The sequence below is a fragment of the Artibeus jamaicensis genome, unplaced genomic scaffold (assembly GCF_021234435.1).
Source record: "Artibeus jamaicensis isolate MK-2021 breed Jamaican fruit bat unplaced genomic scaffold, CSHL_Jam_final contig_497, whole genome shotgun sequence".
NCBI lineage: Eukaryota > Metazoa > Chordata > Mammalia > Chiroptera > Phyllostomidae > Artibeus > Artibeus jamaicensis.
In genome coordinates this window covers 7996762-8018341 of record NW_026521863.1, presented here as the reverse complement: position 1 = coordinate 8018341, position 21580 = coordinate 7996762, and positions in this window count along the sequence as shown.

The following is a 21580-nucleotide window of genomic DNA, read 5'->3' as shown; positions in this document are numbered from 1 at the left end:
AATGATCATATTTTATTACAAAAGCTTTTTTTCTTTTTGGAACTGCATACTGTAACCCATTTTCAAATGATTCAGAAAAATATAGAGAGATTTGATAGCTGTCTAAATGTCATGTATCATATGTAAATGATTGCTGAATCTAGGTTGATGGGTATATGAGTGTTCATTATAATAGTCTCTCAAGTTTGCTATATGTTTGCAAACTTTCTTAAGAAAAGATCAAAGTAAAAAACCCTTTTAGCACTTGCCCACCCACCAGCCATCACACTTCTGGGTGAGAACGATCCCAACACAATTGCTGATCTGCTTCCTATCAAGGCTTTGTCATTTTCTTTTTCTTTGGAAAAAGTCCAAGGTAACGTCCATGCTAATGTCTTGATCTCTCATGCCTGGGCATTCTTTTTTTATCCAGATACAACATCAGATAGTGAAAAAAACTGAGATGGGGGGAAGTGTCCATTTCCTCTGGGACTGTCCATTGCATTAGATGATGAAAAGCAGACCTTATCTCCCAGGTCTAGATGCGAATGTCCAGTCTGGCTGCCTGCAGCATCCTAGACCTGGTAATGCATGGCTTGAGCCCATGCTGACCCAGAATATGGACTGCATTATTCCAACTCAGCAGTTTGCAGAGAGCTCCTTTTGAGGGCATTCTATTAGTGATTCCATCTTCCCACTGCCCAGGAAGGTCTTCCCACCACACCCCCACCCCTTCATTCCTGAAATAAAAGCTGTTGAGTAGTTCAATCAGCTTCATTAGGTGGCTGGCGTCAAGTGCTATTATAATTTCTGCTATGATTTGATGATATTCCATCACTTTGTTATTTTTCAGCTCCTAATTGCACCCTATACTTTTGACATCTCTATTGGACTGATGTTAATGTCAAGTTGTCCTGATTCATGTGCTCTATTGAAATCTAGTAATGAGGCAGCTGAAATATGAATCAGTTGAGGACTTTTTGAAGTGCTCTGCCTACAAGCCTTTCTTTTTGACTTCTGTAGTAACAAGAAATAATTTTATTTTTGAGAAAAGAATAAAGGCTTATGAGTTTGAAATTTTACATGATGTTAAAAGTGCATCAACTAATGTTCAAATTAGAAAGGGAAGGGCATGAAAAGTTGTACAATAAGATTTAACAGTAAGTTTTTGGAAAAATTATAATAACAAAAATTTTACACTCAATTTTACATCTATCTCAGTTTTACACTCAAACACATCCTGAAAATGCAAAGAGGTTCAAAGAGGAAAATAAAAATCAACCATAAACCTCCATTTATAATTTTTGTCATGAACTTTAAAGATATTTCTGCATAAAAATGCCTACTCTTTTACATTTTATAGAGAAAATGCAATGAGACAATAGGCACTTATTTTACAACAGTCTTCATATACATATCACTGACTCCTTTTCATGCCATTCAGTATAGATGTTTATAATTTGTATGATTTTATTGTATCCCATTCTTTAATACTTAATCTAAACAATTCCCTATGTAGGGACATTTACATTACTTGAAAGTGTTTCCTTAATGGCATCACGTGTCTGAAAGCCCATGGTTCCCACCTGGCAACCACTCTGACAGTCCTATCTCCAGTTTTACTTTGGAATCTTCTACCCAAGATGACAAACAAACCCTTGGACAGGTAAATTTGGCAGAGACAAATAACAAAGTAGGCAGTCTGTGCTACCCACGGTCTTCAAGTTTTTCATATGGCTAGAATTCTTTTTTAAGAAACAAGAGAGGGATGGGGCAACCACCCTCCCCCAATTTCATTTCCTCACACAGCCTTTCAAAGACCCGGAGCTCCGTGGAAAACACCTTCAGGAGCAGCGTGCTGATCCCATGCAATCACTGTCTCTCATTAATTTCTTTTTGTGTGTCCTGTTTTCACTGTTAAAGCCCAGAACTTTTCCTGATAGATTTAGCCTATTGATAATTATGAATTAATGAAAAAATTCAAATTCACTCTAGTAAAGGAGATACTGATTGGGTATTTCTGTGGGTCAGATATTGTATAAAATGGTAGCTATAAAAAATATCCGTAAGAACCCAATCCACACACTCCTTTTTCACTGGGCCCAAAGGAGAGTAATTTCAGTGCAAATTTAGTGTTTTGCTGTCCCAGTTCAGGCCAATAAGAAAGTCACAATGTCTTAGGCACAAGGACTCAATTAAAGCCAATCGGATGTAATCTGGGCTGTTGTGACTACTGAGAAAGGACCTGGGGGGAGGAGAGGGTTATGGGGCATCTGGCAGCTGGGTTTGTCACAATGCAAAGTCTGAGGATTAAGTCAAATGGATAAATGCTGAGCTGAGAAGCAGAGGGTAGGTCTTGATGAGCTGAATCCAACTGTTCTTGGGTGTATCTGGAGTTTAGTTACATGAGCGAGTTCGGAGTGGTTTTTCTGTGACTTGCATCCAAAAGGGTCTTACTTCACTAATATGACATTGTGTTTCTTCCCTTGTGGAAAATCACTCAAAGTACGTTAGAAAACTTTGTTGTCTGAGGAGGAATATACTTTGGTATAAATGAATTCTTTTTTGATGATTTAGAAAAACATAGAGTGAATCCTAAAAGTTTTTAAACTATATCTTTGATCTCAACTTGTTTTCTTGTGATTGTCCTATTTTTCATAAAAGTGGAAGCACAATGAGTTGTGATTCATTGAAGATTCTCGTTGATAAATCCCTTCCTCCATATAACCATCCCAGTAAATGACCAAATAGCCTGGAAAAGTTTAAGCAATACTTAGTTGTTTCTCTGAAATTGAGGGGGGATTGGTACAGGGTCCTATATGAGCTATGTGTGATTCGCTGAAGCCTGAGGAGTCTACTTGAAAAGAAGGTTACACCAGAGAAGTCTGATTTAGAGCCTAGGTTAAACTAGAGTCCCCCCAATAATGCTATCCGAATAACATTTTTATTGGTCACTTGTTCCACTCCTTCCACCCTAAGGATCCTTCTGAGTGAGAGCTTTTTCTCTCCAGTGTAATCTGGAGAATCTCCATCTCAGCAATGGATACTACTTCTAACCTCTTATGTAGAGTGAGTTTTTCTAGATCCCACTGCTCAAATCTAAGATCCTTGGGCTTTTTCTCTCCAAAGTTCAAATGCAGGATCTCTAGCAGAATATGCCATTTGTCCATTGAGGCTTAGACTGGCCTTTTGCATACAGATTGGTCTGAAAATTTTACAATAATAAAAAACGGTCAGTTGTGATATACAGGGTCCAACACAAATAATGCCCTTTTTATTACAAAATAATGAGTGTGTAATTCTGCAAAGTAACAATTTCACACTCAAGTACACCACATGACATTTTAGGTAAAATGTTCAAATTGCTGTCCATCTTGTGTGAGGCATTTACACACTCTATCAACCATGTTCAAAAAAACCTTACTTCTGCCCTGGCTGGTGTAGCTCAGTGGATTGAGTGCGGGCCTGCGAACCAGAGGATCGTGGTTTGATTCCCAGTCAGGGCACATGCGTGGGTTGCAGGCCGGTTCCCTGCAGGCCACTTCCCAGCAGGGGACGCACGAAAGGCAACTGTACATTGATGTTTCTCTCCCTCTCTCCTTCCCTTCCTCTCTAAAGATAAATAAATAAAATCTTTAAAAAAGAAACAAAAAACCTTACTTCTGCTGGACACCGTATATCATTCCACATGACATTGACCTACAAGTTTTAGTGGTATTATTCAAGCATCTGCAATAAATACATAATTATATCATGCAAGTCTATAATACTACCTGGTGAGTCAAACCATGGCATTTTTCTAGGGGTGACAGATAAGCTGCAACATGGCTCTTGATGACAAGGACTTGCTCTCCTGCAAGGTGCCAGGAAAAGGCTCAGAATGCCATGTATCTTTCCCACTAACATCCGTTAAGTGACAAGATTTGCCTTCAAGAGATAGAGGTTAAAGTAAAATAAAGAAAAAGTTTTCCTACTCCATGTCCTTTAATCCTTTTCTGGTCCCAATTCAAGAGGAAAGCACACCGAACCGAACGTCCCTATGAGGAAAAACTATCTCTGAGCTTTGACATTCATAAAGCCCCCTTGATTTAATTTCCCAGAATAATAAAAAAATTCTTTCCTCTTCTTGTCCCAGTCACTGTGCTGCAGAAAAAGTTGCGTAGGTTTCTTCTCTGAAGGTGGCCGTCCTCAGAACTCCACCTGCTCCACGTGGTTAATGGCTCCATGTGTTCCACGAATGAGAACCGCGGCAGCAGCTTCTCTGTAACCACCCACATGGGGGGAAATGGTTTCTCGATGAGCTATTTTTCTAAGACAGAATTTCCCAAAGCTCACTCTGTGGCACGCTCGCTTTGGGTCTGATCAGGAGTCAAAGGGAACAACATACCTATAAGGTAGAGGAAAAAATATAACTTGCAGTAAACGCATGACAACACAAAAATGGAATACAGAAATATAGAGGAAATGCTCGGGAGCCACTCAGGAAATTTTTACACTATCTTTTTTCCCTCTCTAGAAATTAGAGCCTTGCAAGACACCATGGTCTTATTGCTCCATTAAAGTTACATTTGAGGATGGAGTTGAACATGGTATGATTTCAAAAGGTCGTAGAAGCATCATCCTCATCAACATTGAGAGGCTAATTTCTATAACCATGTTGTCCCTAGTTTCATGGTATTAACATGAAAGTTGTGCCTTGTATCAGCAGGGTGAAAGCCTTTTATGAAAAGGGAATGTAAAAAAGTTTGTAAATGTGATATTGCTTGTTTGTTTAAAGCAATTATAATAATAACACTGCACATTTATATCGCTACCAATTAATACTTTAATTTGCAATGTCTGAAGCACTATTTACTGAAATTAACAGGCTGACAAAGAGCAGAACTAATACAAAATAGTTCCAACCAGACAACTCTGAATTAATACTGATCAATTCAATCAATGCAAGGGAACTTGAAATTGAATTAGTAAATGCCTACTTGGATTGGTTTATAGAAGAGGGCAGGTTGATTTGAAAGTCATCAATGTCCTGTTTTTCGTGCACATCATCAGCTTATTTCTGGTGTCAGTCTTTGGACCACTTAGGAGATGGAAGTAGCCAGGTGGATTAGGAAGGACATGTGGATGACATGCATGGGTGACCCATTGGAAAGGACTGTCTTCCCATTTCAGCAGGGAAACACTTTAAGTGCTTGTCATGCCTCACAAGCTATTGAGTCTGGCATGGCAGAAGACACTGGTCTTGGAGTTTTACTGGAGGAATCTTGGGCACATACTTGGTTGGCTGTAAGCCCATGAACCTGCCCAGTCACTTAGTTTGCTTGGCCCTAGACAGATGATTTACAGTGTATTGGGAAGATGTGGATGCAGCTGTGTTTCCAACAGCAAATGTCATTGCACAGAAGCTTTCCTTGAACTTGGATTTTATACAACTTCCTTCTAAGCATGAACCAGATAGATATCCCTCACCATTGTGTTTAACCTCCCGCAGGGTGTGGATAATAAAAAATTCCCACAGGGTGGCTACTAATGTTTGGTTAGTTCCTGAGAAAATCAGTGTTTGAGTAGAAAAAAGCATGGATTTGTCCTCACAAAAACTGGACATACAAACTTTTTAAAAATTTTTTTTAATTTAATTACTGTTCAAGTACAGTTTTCTGTCTTTTACTCCCATCCCAGCCCACCCCGCCCAGTGCTCCCCACCTCCCTCCCATTTCCACCCACCTTAGTTTTTGTCCATGTGTCCTTTATACTTGTTCCTGTGAATCCTTCCCCTTTTCAATTTGGGCAAGTCACTTAACTTGAGCTTCAGATTTCTTGTGGGTAATTTCAGGCTAATAGCAACATCCTTTTAAGTTTTGTGCAGATCAATTTAAGTCATGTATTTGAAATGTCTTTGTAAACTGGGAACTGGGCCATGAATTTTTGTTTTTCTTAACTTGCTTATCACTCATAGGCATTTCCATATGGCATATTTCAATATAAAATAAGTTGCTGAAAATCAACTAATGCAATACTAAAATTATATTTAAGTTTAATCCTCAAGATCTCAAATAGTTGAACTACATTATTGAGTTATGTGCCATGAAAGCAAAACAAAGTGTGAGCATATTGGCTACGTGGGAGATGCAGGGCCGGAATTCCTTTCTACATCTTAATAATGAAATAGTTGCAACATCCAGAAAGGCCAAATAAGAGAAGTTTTCTGACTGCAAACCTATTTTTTATCTTTTAGAAAAGGCACAAAGTCTGCAGTGTTATAGTGTTTATAGAGTTATAAAAGTATAATTGTTTAAGACATCGCCATAGTTGAAAAACTGCCATATTTATAGACTACTCCTCTGGCACTAAACCTGTTTCCTTCCTCCTCTCCCTGCAAAAGAAGATATTTAGTGGTTTTCTTAGAGATTTCCCCTGGTTGAAAGCTTCTGTACAATACTTGCTTAATGAGCTGATTAACAACTGTTACTGAGAATTAATGAATCAAATCACAGTGGCAATCACCATATTGCAAATCTCTGTGTTGTGTTAGGTTATGATGGAGCCATCCATTTCACAGTGATGACTCTTCTGTATAATAAAGGTATATGAACAGATTGGATCCCAGGTCTCACGAAGGAACTCCAATGGTGTTTTGGATACACGAAAGTCTTCTGGGATTCCCTCAGCAGTAAGCATCAAAAGATTCTATTAGTAGAATATTATTCCATTAGGCACAAAAAGCATTTTGATTTTAAATAATTATCTGGAGTACTTTTGAAACCTATTTTAGCCGTCACGTGCTTATAACCCAAACACATTAAATACATTATTATTCTTGCCATCTGATTAGGTATTGGCTTCACTGTAATTTATGGTGAAACAGCAAATAAAACGTAAATGGCCCTGCAAGGGAACTGTAGTTTTGGCAAGATAGTTTTCCATTTTGAAGATTTAATAAAATTATTCTTTGCATTTAAGATAGTTCTTGAAATCATGTAGTCTTGAGTTTTAGATTTCATTAGAGAATGCTTTAATAATGAATATTTATCTCAATAAACTATTATACAAATAATGAATAGATAATTAGATTCTGTTATATAAGCAGCAAATAATGTGTTGTCATGTGCTAATACTGAAATTAGAGGCTTAATTAATTGATTTTGTGTAGTTGGTTTTCTAAATATTTAGTTAAAAACCAGAATTACTCATTAGCCTTACATAAGTTATATCATTTTACCCTTTGCAAGTAGCCTCATGGTTCAAGCACTTACTAAGTAATTCAAATGACTTATTGCTATTATATTGGGAAAAGTGACCAAATGAAATAAAATATTTTTCTCTAAGTAATGAATTCACACAAGGTATTCAGGTTAAATAGAGTTATATAAAGAAAGCTAATCAGATTTAGAATGTTTTGAACAAATTTGACACATAATTTATTCTAATAAACATAAGATTATGTGCTGGCTGGCATGGTTCAGTGGATTGAGCACGGGCTGCAAAACAAAAAGTTGCCGGTTCGATCCCCAGTCATGGGTTGCATGCCAGGGCCCCAATGGGGGCCATGTGAGAGGCAACCACACACTGATCTCTCTCTCTCTTTCTCCCTCCCCTCCCCTCTCTAAAAATAAAATAAATAAAATATTTTTAAAAACAAGATTGTAGAAGAAAAATTGCACAGAAGTCTGGATCCTAAATTGGATTTACTGGGGAAAACTTGTTTGCCATATAAACTTTCCAGGTGGAGGTCAGTTCATTTCAGTGGACTTGAAGTCACACATGCACAGATTTTTAAATGACTGTGCTTGTTTGGTTTATACAGACATAACTTCTAAGAAGAAAGATCGCTATCCTGCATTATTGTTCCACTTAATTTATTGTGAAATAGGCTAGCTTTCTCCAACTTTAGCCCAACACAAATCACATGTCCACAAAGTTAACCTATTCACTGTCTTCTGAAGACCCAATGGAAATGCCCTCCATGTGCAGAGGATGCTGTAGGTGCTGAGCATCATTGCCCGGATTCAAAAGTCAGCTCCGCCATTGGCTAGCTCTGTGACCTGAAGCAAGTCATTTAATTTCTCTGTGTTTCTGTGTTTTAATTTACAGGGAATTAGTATCTTTCTCAATAGGCTTTACGTAGATGAAGTGAGCCAACAGAGTTACTGCCTAAACACACCCAATACTGAGAAGCACTATCTATAAGAATAGGAACTAGAGGCTGGAATACAGCAATTATAATCCTACACATTATTGTAATTTTTGCAAAAAAAACTTATGATCTAAAAAGAATTCCATTTTACAAACGTAGAAATGAAGTTTCTCTAAAAATTCTAACAAGCCTAATTGATATGCTTAGGAGGAAATAAAATAAAATCATGCAAAATGTTCAGTTAAAACCAAAGAAGATAGAAAAAGAGAGGAACAAAGAGAAAGATCAGATAAACGAATTTAAAAAGTTACAAGCATGCTAGGCATTAATAGATATAGAACAACAATCACTTTAAATGTGAATGGTTTAAGTACCTGAAAAGAGAGAACCTTAGAGTGAATTAAAAAAACAAGATCCAGCTGTATGGTGTCAACAAGAAACCAGTTTCTCAGACTCTCCTAGCTTTGGGTAACTTTGGTAGTTTTGAGAAGTAAGGTGACATTTTTACCACAGGACATCACAGCTACCATCTATCAACACTTCTCATTGCCAATGCCAGCCTCAACCTCTGAGCGAGTTGTAATGATCTCATTAGGCAGCCAAAGTTGAGAATCCTGCCCTACCGTGTTCTGCCTAGTCTCTCCCACATCCTAAACAGAGCTGACCTCATTTCCTCTTGCTCCTCTATTAATCCAATCCTTCTTTCAAAGACTAGTTGGAAGTCTTCAAATTCTCAGAGAGAGTTGTCACCTGCAGCCTGGGCCAGCTTTGTGGGTGTGTGACCTGTGCTGTCACACAGGGCTCCTCCTTTAGAAAGGCTTGTGCTGGATTGGACGTGCTGTTGTCCCTGTCTTGGAATCCTTAATTTTTGAAGAGAGTTCCCGTAGATGGTCAAGGCATTCCTGACTGCCACAGCCCAGCACTGATTCCCTCCTTTCAACTCCTAGTCCTTCCGTCGCTGTTATCACACGCTTCCCTTGCCCTCTTCTTGACTTCTTAGTCTCTATCCTCTTTTCTAAATGAATCACAAAGTCAGTAATATCTGTGTTCCTATTCATTGTTGTCTTCATCAGCATTCAGTCCAGGGCTTGAACATAATAGGTGCTCAGTAAATGACCTGTGTACGGTTGTGCTAATATTTAACTCAGCCGAAACAGTGACATGATGTCACTCAGAATAAATTACAATGTAAAAATAGACAATCAGGATCAAATATTAAAGAAAAAACTGGGATTCTACAGGAAGTGATTAACACAGAAAGATGATCATTATAAAATCCCATCAGGGGACACACACATATCTTGCACAAAAGAACGTGAAAAATGTTCACCGCAAGAAGAACTGAATGAGGGCTCCCTTCTCTCCAACACTTCCCACTTGTCACTGCAGAGGAGGAGGGGAGGTTGTCACCCTGCGTCTCTGCACACTCCCTGACCAGTCCAGGCTCCGCTCCACTGTGCTGCGGTTTTCCCCAAGGCTCGTGTGGGAATCAGGTGGACAGGTCTCCTCTCTACTTATTGTGGTATAGACCGGGCGTCGGCATTTCAGGCAACACCTGTGCCCAATGGGCAGTCCTCACGATTATGAGATTCTGATTTAGTAGGTCTCAAAGGAAGACCTGCTGACCTGCATTTGGGGAAGTGGTTCAAACAATTCTGATCAGGAAAGTCTGGGCAACATGGCACTCGCAACAGGCTTCGGCTACAGAAGGTTTCTTGCCAGAAGAGAATACACTCGCTTTCTAAGGGGTCGCCACTGAGGGGTGGACTTCTTGGATCAGCAATCCTTTCTGCACCCTGCTGCAAGCACTGGTCACAGCGCACGCCGCAGCAGGCACACAGCTGGCCTGAGGTCACCTACGTGTCTGTGGTGTTCTGATCTTTGGAGCATCCAGATTAGACCGTATCCTGTTAGACCGTAGAGCTCTCTCATTTCCTCCAGATGCGATAAAATATCGCATTCTGTCAATCTCACTAGACTCTCTCCCAAGTCTCCGTGGGCCTGCCAGCCTGGGATTTGAGATTCCTCGGCCCCTCCCAGCTCCCCCTGTCTGTTGTGAATGGGGTTGGAGGGTCCGGAGCTCCAAACTATGTAGTTTGAGCTATGCTGCATTTGTATCAATGTCACGATGTTTTTTTCACTGCGATCTATATTATTTCACTTCCACCACCTGCCCTTTTTATAGGCTGAACTGAGGACCTAACCAATGCTTCTTACCTTGTTTCTACAGAAAAATTTTGTCCATGTTCCAACAGATTTGCAAATTCACTTTGAAACACAGCCCTGTTATAACGTCTGTAGAGAAAAAAGAGCAGGAGACACATACAGTCACACATGAAGAAGCGTGCAATCGGCTACCCAGCACTGTGCCTCCAGGGCGCCACCTGCAGGAGCACTGTGTCTGGGATGGAGCAGGGAAAAGGCTCAAGGACGCGGGGAGGCAGGCGGTCGGCAGAAGGGTGGCATAGCTGTCATTACCTGGGAGACCGTGGAGCCGAGAGGAGGTGCCAGAGCCCAGCAATCAGCCATAGGGTGACTTCATTTCCCCCCAAACCTCACGCTGACGTCCCGGCAGGAGTGAGGAACCAGGAGGGGCTGGGAGTGGCAACAGCTCTTCACCAAAAGACGGATCACGCCCACAGCAGTGTGAGGGCCACAAGGTCACGAAGCAGTCTTTCCTAAAACCCTCCTGACATCAGGAAAAGTAACACCAGCCACTCACAGTCTTCTCAGTATAAGAAATGACTTAGGCACTGGGATATTTTTTTTGTAAAGGATAATTTAGGATCCACTACCCCTTTGGTAGCTATACAAGTTATAAATTATATTGTTTCAAAATGTAGCCATTTTAGTTCCCAGTGGGTCTGGTTCTTTGTGTGTATATTTATCCAATTGTCTGATTCACTTAAGTTTGTAACTACAGGGTCTTGCTCTGGGTTTTAGAAATGAGTAGGTCTAAAATGTCAAAGCAACAATCAATTCTTGAAAACCCAGATTTGCCCAGCTGGAAGTCACATGAGAGTAGCTGCACGATTATCCAAAACAGCACTGACCTAAAGACAAAAGACTGTGGTGATACTCTATGGCAACGGGAACTGTGGTTTTTCCCTTCGCTTCCTTTGTGTGCAGCTGAGCCAGAGACCTGACCTAGGTCACAGGAATCTCCTAGGCCTCATTCAAAAGCGAGATGGCCGGGCTTCATTTTGGATGATAGGTAGATAAGGACTAGGAATTCACCTTGAGAATAAATAAAAATAGCTCATTGGAACTTTTATTGATTTCTCTCACAATAAGAGGAAGTTAACCTACATCTTGTGAAAGAATTGTCTTCCCTCTCAGGCATTATGTTGGCTTACAAACCTCAAAACCTGCTTTTCCATCAGATTTTCATAATTTTTAAGCCACCAAAAGAACCACAGAGGTTCCTCGACTCCTAGCACCTGCCTCAGTCTGCGCCAAGCCATCACCACAGGGCCCTGCAAGAGAAGCTCTCGAGAGCTTGGTGACTGGGACCCAGTATGGACCGTAGCGCCCCCTGAGCCATCCAAATTCTCCACACCTGCTAGGTCTCTTCATTCCTGAGTTTCATGCTACTGACATACATGCAACTTCACTTTCCTAGACTGCCTAGGAAGAATGCGTGCCAATCTGGGCTGCCATAAAGCAAGAACAGTGGAAAGCGGCATGACCTTGGTCCTTTCCTGGCCTCTCACCGTAGCCAGCTAGGTGGGTAACTTGCGTGCTGGCGTCTGGTAACTGAGCACCTGCTATGCACCAGGCGTTTGCCAGAGTCTTGAAACTGTCCAAGAGAAGAAAAGATACGTTCCCTCCCCCCACATAGGTAAAGTGCCCACGATGGAGGGAAGGAAGCCAGCAAGTGTAGTGCAGCCATTTGTACGCGTTGGGAAGGTGAGCTTAGAATGTTCCAGAAGCACAGAGCAGGGGCACCACTGTGTGCTGGTCCTGGGAGGCTTCCTGAGCCTGATGTGTTGTGGGAAGGAAAAGGACTTCACTAAATTCCAGGTGCTCTACACCCAACAACAAGGAGAATCATTCCCTTCGCCGCCAACTTTTAAAAATATCCTATTAAAAAACAAATAAGGTGAAGATTACAGGGAGACCGCTCTGTCAAATTTTTACAAGCTCTCACAACTCTATAACTATTTTGAAATAAAAAGTTCAAAAAACCCAAGCAGTGTCAAATATGTAATAGTTAAGAAAACAGCTTGAAACAGCCTGTCGACCAGGTCGACTTTGTGGGCGTATGACCTTGAAGCCAGCAGAGCACCTGCTCAGAGGAGCCCTGGACCCAAAAAGCAGCCCAGAGAAGGGTGAAAGGAGGCGCCTCCGGCACAGGTCGGCTCCTGCCTACCACTGCTGGTCCGGGGGTGGCTCTCCTCATAGAGAAATATTTCCCTAAATCAGCTCGAGAAACTTGGAATGATGCCTGTGGCTTTTCTGGTAATATGTATCCCACTTTTATAAATGCATGAACTGTTATGTGCTAATTACATTGTTAATTAGCCAGTAATAACTACCTTCTGTTGTCCTGATCATGGCCACATAACTTCTGTGTATTTGGTGTATTGCAAAATGCTTGCTGTAAAGTGAGACATGTCTTCTTAGAGATGAGAGTGATGTTGTGTGAAGAGAGGATGCACGGCAGGTGCGGAATGATGGTGGGAAAAGAGGGGGGATGAGAAACAGAAAGAGGGCAGGGAGATATGGAGAAAGGGAGAGGGAGACCAAGAGGGAAGATAAGGTGGTCAGAGGTGGCTTCTCAGTGAAGGCGACATTTGAGCAGAGACCAGATGAGATGAGGAGGCCAGTTCTAAGTCCCTGCAAATAAAAAAGCAGAGAACCTGGCACACCTGGAGCACAGGGGACAGATGGGAGGATGATGGGGAATGAGGACAGAGGTGTCCCAAGACACCTGGTGGACTACAGCTTATTGTAACTTGAGGGCTGAGACGTGGGGTTGTAGATACATGCTTTTGAATGATCAGGTCTAGTAAGCTGTAAAATGGCCCCCAAAATGTTGGTTCCTAATTCCTGGAACCAGTAAATGTCACCTTTTAAGGAAAAATGTCTTTTGTTTTCAGATGCTATGAAGGATCTTGAGATGGAAGGTTTATTCTGTGACCCCTAGATGCCATCATGAGTGTTCTTATAAGAGAGGCAGAGGGAGATTTCACACACACACAGACAAGCAAGAGGCAGCGTGACTGTAGGAATGCAGGATTGGAGGGATGTGTCCACGAGCCAAGACCTGCTGGCAGCCCCAGGGGCTGGGAGAGGCAATGAATGGACTCCCCCCTTGGAGCCTCCGGAGGGAGCAGAGCCCTAGCAACACCTTGATTCTAGCCCAGTGGTACTGATTTTGATTTCTGGACTCCAGAACTGTGAGAAAGAACTTTCTGTTCTTTTAAACCATTAAGCGTGCATTAACTTGTGAGCAGACATAGGACATTACTGCATCAGCGTACAGGTAATATTTAAGGACATGTGCTAGGTGAGATCACCAGGGAATGTGTGCAGATGGAGAAGAGATCAGAAAGGGAGTTTGGGGGCATCGGACATTTAGACACAGGAGAGGAGAACTGGGATGGGTTGATAAATGGCTTCCACGAGTGTGTGATGCCATCTGTGTGGAATGGGCAAGTGGTCAAACAGACCCAAGTCACCAAAGCAGAGGTGGCCATACACCCTAAAGTTTCTGGGAAATTGCAGAGTTCTTAGGAAATGCATGGACTTCTTCAAAATTACATCAGATAGAATTTGATTAGTCCTTTGGACTGTACATTCTAAAGGGTAGGTCACTCAGTCAACATCTCAGTGACCAAGGGTGGTGTTACTGGTCTCCTTTTATAATGCGTGCGTACATTTATTTAATACAAAATATTTATATCGAGTTTAAATAAAAAGCATAAGAAAAATGGTCCATTATGGTTAACTTGATTCTATTTCAGGAATTAATTAGAGCCCATAGAAGATGTTTAGAGATATTGGGTTAACGTCATAGCTTGAAATGGGAATTAGGATGATGTTATCGATCTGACAGCCTTGTGCATGTCATCGTCTGATTTATGATTGAACAGACAGTAATCTCTGACAAATTTAATCTTCCCCACAAAAATATGGGTCTTTTTGCCTGAGTCAACGGAGACTTCTTTAAACTTGGATAATGCATCATGTCATTTTCAGTAATTTGGGTTGATATTTTCTTTGTGCAAAACAAAATTAAATGGTGAAACATGCAGTTTTTTATAACAATGTGCTTAGGAACAAAATGCCATGAATGAAAACCGAATGAGTAGAAACTGAAATATGAGTCAAATTACTTGAACTGAGGTAAAAGAGATGAACCGATTGGGGCACAGGGTGTGTCCATGTGATTGAAAGGGAATATTTTCTTTAAGGTAAGCAGTAGCGTATGGTGCTGGAAACCCATACAGATGAATGGTACCAAATGCTGTGTTACACACACCATTGGGAACGACCTGCTGGATCTGGATAACAGTTTCAAACTACTATTTTTTCCTTTTGCTTCTTTTTCTCCATCTGCTCTTCCTCCCTCTAGTCCCTTCTTCAAAAAGATCCTGTTAGCACAGACAAATGAGGCAAGTCAATAACACCCACCCAAACAAACAGGATATATTGAGCCAATTCAAAGCTGGGTGAACAGCAGCTGTGGTCTTGCCTGTGAAATTAGTGCAGAGGTGGCTTCTGCACTGCAAACCATCATCTCCCTTACATTTGCACTTCCCTATAAATAAGGAAAAATGTGGACTCGCGAAAATACCCATTTGCTGAGATTTTAGCATCTAAGTCTGTGCCTATATGTGTGTAAAGGAGAGGAAGAGGAGGAGGAAGGGGGAGAGAAGATACTTTTTTGTAAAGTCGAAGGATTTTTAAAGGAGGCAGCAACGGAACAGATTGACCTTTTATTGCTTCTGAATTGAGGACAGCTTCCTCCCTTTAAAGCTTCAATTATATTGCAAGTTTTTATGCTTTTGAAAGATACCACAGTAACTTAGGCAATGAATCCAAACCCGGCTGTTCAGGCTGTGTAGAGCTGAGTATCATAAACCTCTGCAGCTTTACCAGTCTGGCATCAGAAGCTCCCCAATTACGATGTTTTTAACTTAATTTTCCAAATGCAATGAGAATACATGGCTTAGAGGAAGTACTAGATCAGACAAGGAAAAAAAATAAAACAGGTGTGTGTAAATTTTACATTAATTTACTTGAAATTTGTCTTTACATTTTGAAGGACAACTTCCGGGTTCTATCAGGTCAATATCTGATTATAACCATTTACAATTCTATTGGTCATATTTGCATTTCAGGAAGGATTTCGCCGTCTAAAACTATACTGGTTATGGGTTGTAGAAAACTATTTTACGACATGACAAAGTGTTCATAATAAAGTTGGAGTGTAAAAACAGGTTATAGAAACAATATGTATTATGTGAGTCCAATTTTATTTATATATACATATATGTGTATATATACATATGTATATATTGCATGCATATATTAAAAAGATGGAGATATAAAAGTGTTATAGCAGTTATCTCTGAATGTTGGAATTACCAGTTATTTTCTTTTCTGTGCTTTTCCTGTTCATTGTTCCACATTTTATAACATAAAATTTTTATCTGGCAATATCAAATCCAGAGCACGCACATACCAACTCATTTTAAAAGAAAATAACTTTAAGCTGTATTAGGAAAATGGTCATAGAACTTACATACCATTAAAAATCCATAAAACTGTACAACATACATTGAACGATTGTTTTCAGGCAAAGCACGGTTGTGATGTTTGAGAGAATGGAAGCCTAACGTGAGCTCCACACGAACTGCAGCTTTCTCTCTAGTTGTTCTTTGAAAACCCAGCACTGGGACTTGAAGCCCAGACAGACAGCAATGGCGTCTCTGGGTGGAGGAAACAGACAGTGGTCTTGAGGCAGGTGGGGTAGCTGCTAAGGGGCAGGTTCCCAGAGAGAAGGAAGCTGCGTAAGGAAGGGACCTCAAAAGACTGCATGGAGTCCCTTGAATCTTTAGCCAAATGCTAAGCCGAGCATGTGCGGCATGAGATTTAGCAGAAAATAGCTATTTGGATACTATAAACTAGAAAAATAAAGATTTCACTTTTCGACAGACCGGGGAGAACTAAGCTTCCAAGTAGCCAGAGTGGAGATGGAAGTCTCAAACAAAAGGCTGGCTCATATGAGTAGGGTCATAGTAGACCCAGATGCAAGATATCAGAGGCCCAACCTACATCTCGACAGGTTAAAGCTTGTCAGGAAAGAGAGCCAGTAGTTCTGCCTCTTTACCAGACCCAGACTGATGCACCTGTTTTCAAATCCATTACTCTTTGTTCACTGGGGTTTGTTTGCAAGCTAGGGGTGGGCAATAAATTCATAGGGGGAATTTCTATTTGCAACTCATAAAATGATATATTGGAGTTCTTCACTATTAAAAACTTGCTGGTCCCAAGACACAGGAAGTTTAAGGAAAATAAATAGGCAAAACCACAACTGTTTGATTGTGACTAAATTAGCAAAGTACGCACCTTTAAAAAAACATGCATATCCAGAAAACATTTAAAAACATTGATAACTCAATATTGAAAAGACAAAAGGATCATGAAAACGAGCAAAAGATTTAAACAGCGCTTCACGGAAAAAGAGACACAAGTAGTAAGCACGTAGATACATGAAGAAAACTAACTTTTCAGAGAAATGTAAATTAAAACTACAACCAAATACCACCACAAATGCATTAACATGACCAAAATTAAAACTCCACACGTTGGCAAGAACAGAGAATTAGAACTCTGCTCCACTGAGGGAAACAGCACGATGGGGCGGCCATTTTGGAAAACATTTTGATAGTTTCTAACAAAGAGAAAAATACACGTACACTATGACCCGGCAAGTCCATTCTGAGGTATTTTCTCAAAAGAAATAAATATACATGTCCATAAAAATTCTTGTGCATGAATATTTACAGATGCTTTCTTCCTACTCATCAAAACCTCAGTCTATGAACAGAAGGATAGATAACAATTTTGTGGTATATTCATAGAGTGGAATGCTAATTAATAATAATAAGGAACAAACTACTTATCCACACAATGCCATGGATGATTCTCAAAAATATTATGCCGAGTTAAATCAGACACAAAAGAAATGCATACTGTGTGATTCCATTTGTATTAATCCACACCAATGACATTAATACATAGTGAAAAAATTAGAAAGGTGGTTGCTTCTGAGTGGGTAGGGGCATGAGTTAATTTTAAGAGGAGCTGAATATTGTTCCCACAGACATACGCATACAGGAAGGCAAATGGAATCATACCCCTTCGATCTGTGCATTTCCCTCCACGTATGTACGTAAGTATGTATATATGTTACCTTCGCAAAATAAAAAGTAAATTCTTGTTAGTAGATTTATTATTGTGTGTCATGGGTTAGCAATTTCAAAACTGCTTCTTGTATTTTCTAGACTTGAACACAGGCATGCATGTGTTAAAAATAACGAGACAGGTTCCTCGCTGCTGGAGTACAGATTTTATATGAGAAAGTGTGGTCAAGTTGTAGTTGGTGATATCTATGTAGTATGCATTCCTGATTTTAAAGAGACAAATTATAGGTAGATGCATGTGTGTGTTTGTGTGTGTGTGTATAATTCCCTAAATTCCACGTATATCCTAAATCTTTGTCATGAGAGGACCTGGGAGCCATGAGTTGCCCATCGCCGTGAGCGCACCCAGGGCTGAGGTCTCGGTTTCCAAGCTCTTCCTCCTCTGAGAGGTACCAGGGCTGCTTGAATGAAAGGCTGGTTCCAAGGAGGGAGCAGGGAAAGCGCATGCAGTTTCTGGAATTTCTTGTGTCACAAAGTTAAGAAGAGGCTCAAAGAGTTGACAATCCACAACAAATTAAGACTCTAAATCAATCATGATGGTAATGGATCATAATTCACTGAATAAAAAAGTTCATGAACCCATTCTGATACAAATAATAAATTAATAAATAAAGAAACAAGCAAATCAATAAGGCCAAGGTAAACTTCTTCCTCACCATAGAGTACCAACTTATACATTTCAAAAGAATGCTAGATTTAAAGAATCATCCATTTGTGCTAAAACTAAATGATGGTCTTATGAGGAAGGATACTTACATAGTTGCAAGGTATGGTCCCCCAAATTATTTACCACTTACCAAAGGGAAAAGCACCTTCACAGGGTAGAAACCTGTCAGTTGCCACTTTAACTAAGCAATCTAAATTACTGTCACCAATATTGGGACCAATGGACAGCATGTGTCCTGATGATATTTCCTGAGAAGGCACAACATTTCAGTGGTATTCCTGACAAAAAATACATCATCATGATCTAAAGATGAGGAAACATCAGGCAAATTCAAATTCAGACACCTGCTATGCAACTTCTGGGTGGTTATCTTCAAGATACTAAAGTCAAGACAGCGCCTGGGGAACCATCCATATTAAGTTGGCTTTAGACATGTGATAATTAAATATAATGCATGTTCCTCATGAGATCCTGGCATTGGAAATGTGTATCTATAATGTGTAATATGCAAATATACATATGCATGCATATATGTATATATTCATATACATATATAAGTAAAGATATTACTGGGATGATTGTCAAATTTAAATATTCATATGCATTGTGGATTAGAAGATGTATCAGCATTAAATTTAATTTCCTTATTTTGATATTGTGCTTTTGTTATATAAGAGAATACCCTTTTCCTTAGGAAGTCAGTATTAAAAGTATTGGAGAGAGAGTAAAAGATCTCAATATTTCTAATTTCAAATAGAGAAGGAAAAAAGGGAGAGAAAGTGAAAAATAGAGGGGGAGGGAGTAAGAGAGAAGAAAATGGACCAATGTATATAGGATTGTTGAATCTGAATAAAGGTAACACAGCAGTTCTGTATACTATTCTTGCAACTTTTTTATAAATCTGAAATTGTAGAAGTATTTAAGTTAAAGAAAAGATGGAGAAAATTCTTGGACAGACACTTCACAAAGAAAGACATGTATGTGCAGGTTTGTTTTCTTCAGGCTGGTAAATGTTTGATGGGTTTGTGGCAGTGGTCCCCGGAGGCAGCTCCATCCTGGTGGGCTTCGGAGCTGTGCACAGTGTCTCCTAGAGAACCTTATTCGAGGCTGCGACTGAATGTCCTGACATCTGCGCATTTTCTTGAGAAATGGTAGTGTGGGTAGGAATTACTGGAAACTCTTGCCTTTTTTATTTTCTCTTTTCTTTTTTTTAGAGCAGAAACTTTTACTCAGTTAAAATCAATTATAGAGAGTAAAAAATGATTTCGTTGTACAACTTAGACTAATTAAAAGAAAAATGTATAGTTTCCCAAAAGTTTAACTATGTTAAAAGAGATACGATGTTCTAGAACCATCTTTAGAAAAGGCTAGATTTTTTTTATAAAAATAAAGCATCACCAAGAACAGCAAAGCTGGAGGCCACCAATGAACATCTGAATAGGTCCAACTGTGCTCTCCACAGAGAGTAGACTTTAGAGGGGGAAAAAAAAGGAATTGAAAGGGAACAATCTAAATATCAGAACAAAATGAACTGATTCCTTACATTACATGGAGGATACAGTGCCAAGAACAACCCTGAGTATTCAGCAGATTGATTACCAGTGGCTTTCCAAACGGGGTATCGGGCAGAGCAAACCCCGCGCGAGGCTTCTCTGGCCTCCGTCGGAAAGGAGAACTTCACACCGGACTAACTCAGATTCCCTTGCTTCTTCCTCCAATCCAAGGTCCTTGGAGGAATCATGGGCTCGCGTTTTGAGAGGAGGAGGACAACACAGTCCTCCTCTGCAGAAAACGGGATGGATCACCGCAAGGATACTTTTTGACAGGAGAGGGCTCTGGCCTCCAGTGCGTTGGGCAGTAATAGCAGTTCCGACACTCCAGGGAGTGTCCCTGACTCTCCCCTTCCCCTACACTGGCTTTACCCCAAAACCTGGCACAACACAAATAATCGTGTGACCCACGGAGTCGGTCCAGGTTCAAACAAACCTGCTACTAAAGCACGTAGCTTAAGACTCTTGTCTGTCTTGAAAAGTACATTTTAACTTCTCTCTCTAATCTAATTTTTAGATTACAGTAATGCCATTTCTCAAGAGATTATACTTTTGCCCAAATGCAAGCTTTACAGAGCTGTAATTCTTAGGATAGTGTTTTATAGATCAAATATAGATATAAATATTTTAAAAATAATACCACCATGTGGAAGAGTTGGTAAGATTTTACTTGCATAGGTTTTTTTTTAGAGTTTTAAGAGTCAACATTCAAATGACGCTGTTGCGCAGAACACCCTGAATTTGGATGTGAGTGAGGAGGTGCTGACTGTAGCTTGGGGTAGGCGTGAGTGTGTGGTAGGTGTGAGTGTGTGGTAGGTGTGAGCGTGCTGTGTGGGAGCTGGGCAGGAAGCGCTCCTCCCGTGCTCATCCAGCGGGTGGTCACTGCAGTGGAACGCGGGCGGGGCTCCTGCTCGTTTGATCGCACACACAAGCTGCATTTGTAGTTCATCTACAAACACTTGTCCACAGAGGTGTGAATGTTCTGGGGCTGGATCTGAAGAATAAAGACAGACAGACCAGCAGAGCTGACTCACCGGACTGATGGACTCTATGAACCTGTTTATTCGTAAGACAGAAGACAGTTGTCTTTCAAATGACGTCCCCGCAGTAGACAGTTTTTTCTGTGTGTGCATCACGTTATAATTTATTTTTACTTCATAACTTATTGCATTTTCTTTGGTTTTCACCAAAATTTGTAATAAATTCGAATATACTATAAACCCATATGTAAAATTTGGGGAGATTACATGAATTATATAAATTGCTCATTTAAATAATTTCATTTGAAGGAGTAAATTAACATATTTAAAGTGTAAGAAGATCAACCACTTAATCAGTGTAAAGTATTATTATTATTACTACAAAAAAAGGAATAATTGAAATAGCTTAGACCCTCTGCAAGAAAAAGAAATGTTCCATGAATAAAATTGCTTTATTCCTTTTGATTGTTAAAGTTTCTTCTGGTTCTGAGTTGTAAGTGGGAAGGAGTACAACTTTGAATAATAAAGAGCTTAGAAAATATGTTAAAATATGTTCAGAGACAGAATCTGAGAGAAGGGAAGAAGAGATAGACGGCAGGGAGACAAGGGGTAAGGTTGTTTCCTGTACCAGCCTTCAGGTGGCGCTATGATCCCTTCGGAACTAAGTTCCTGTGGGGCTGGTAGTAGCTCTGAGCTGGAGGAGGAGAGTGTGAAGGTAAGAAGAAAAAAAGGTGTGGTGAGAGGAGGGTAAAGGTAAGAACTATTCATCTGATAGGAAATATTAACAAATTGTATGTCGGGACTTGGGGTAGTGTTTGTAAACAGAAAGAGGA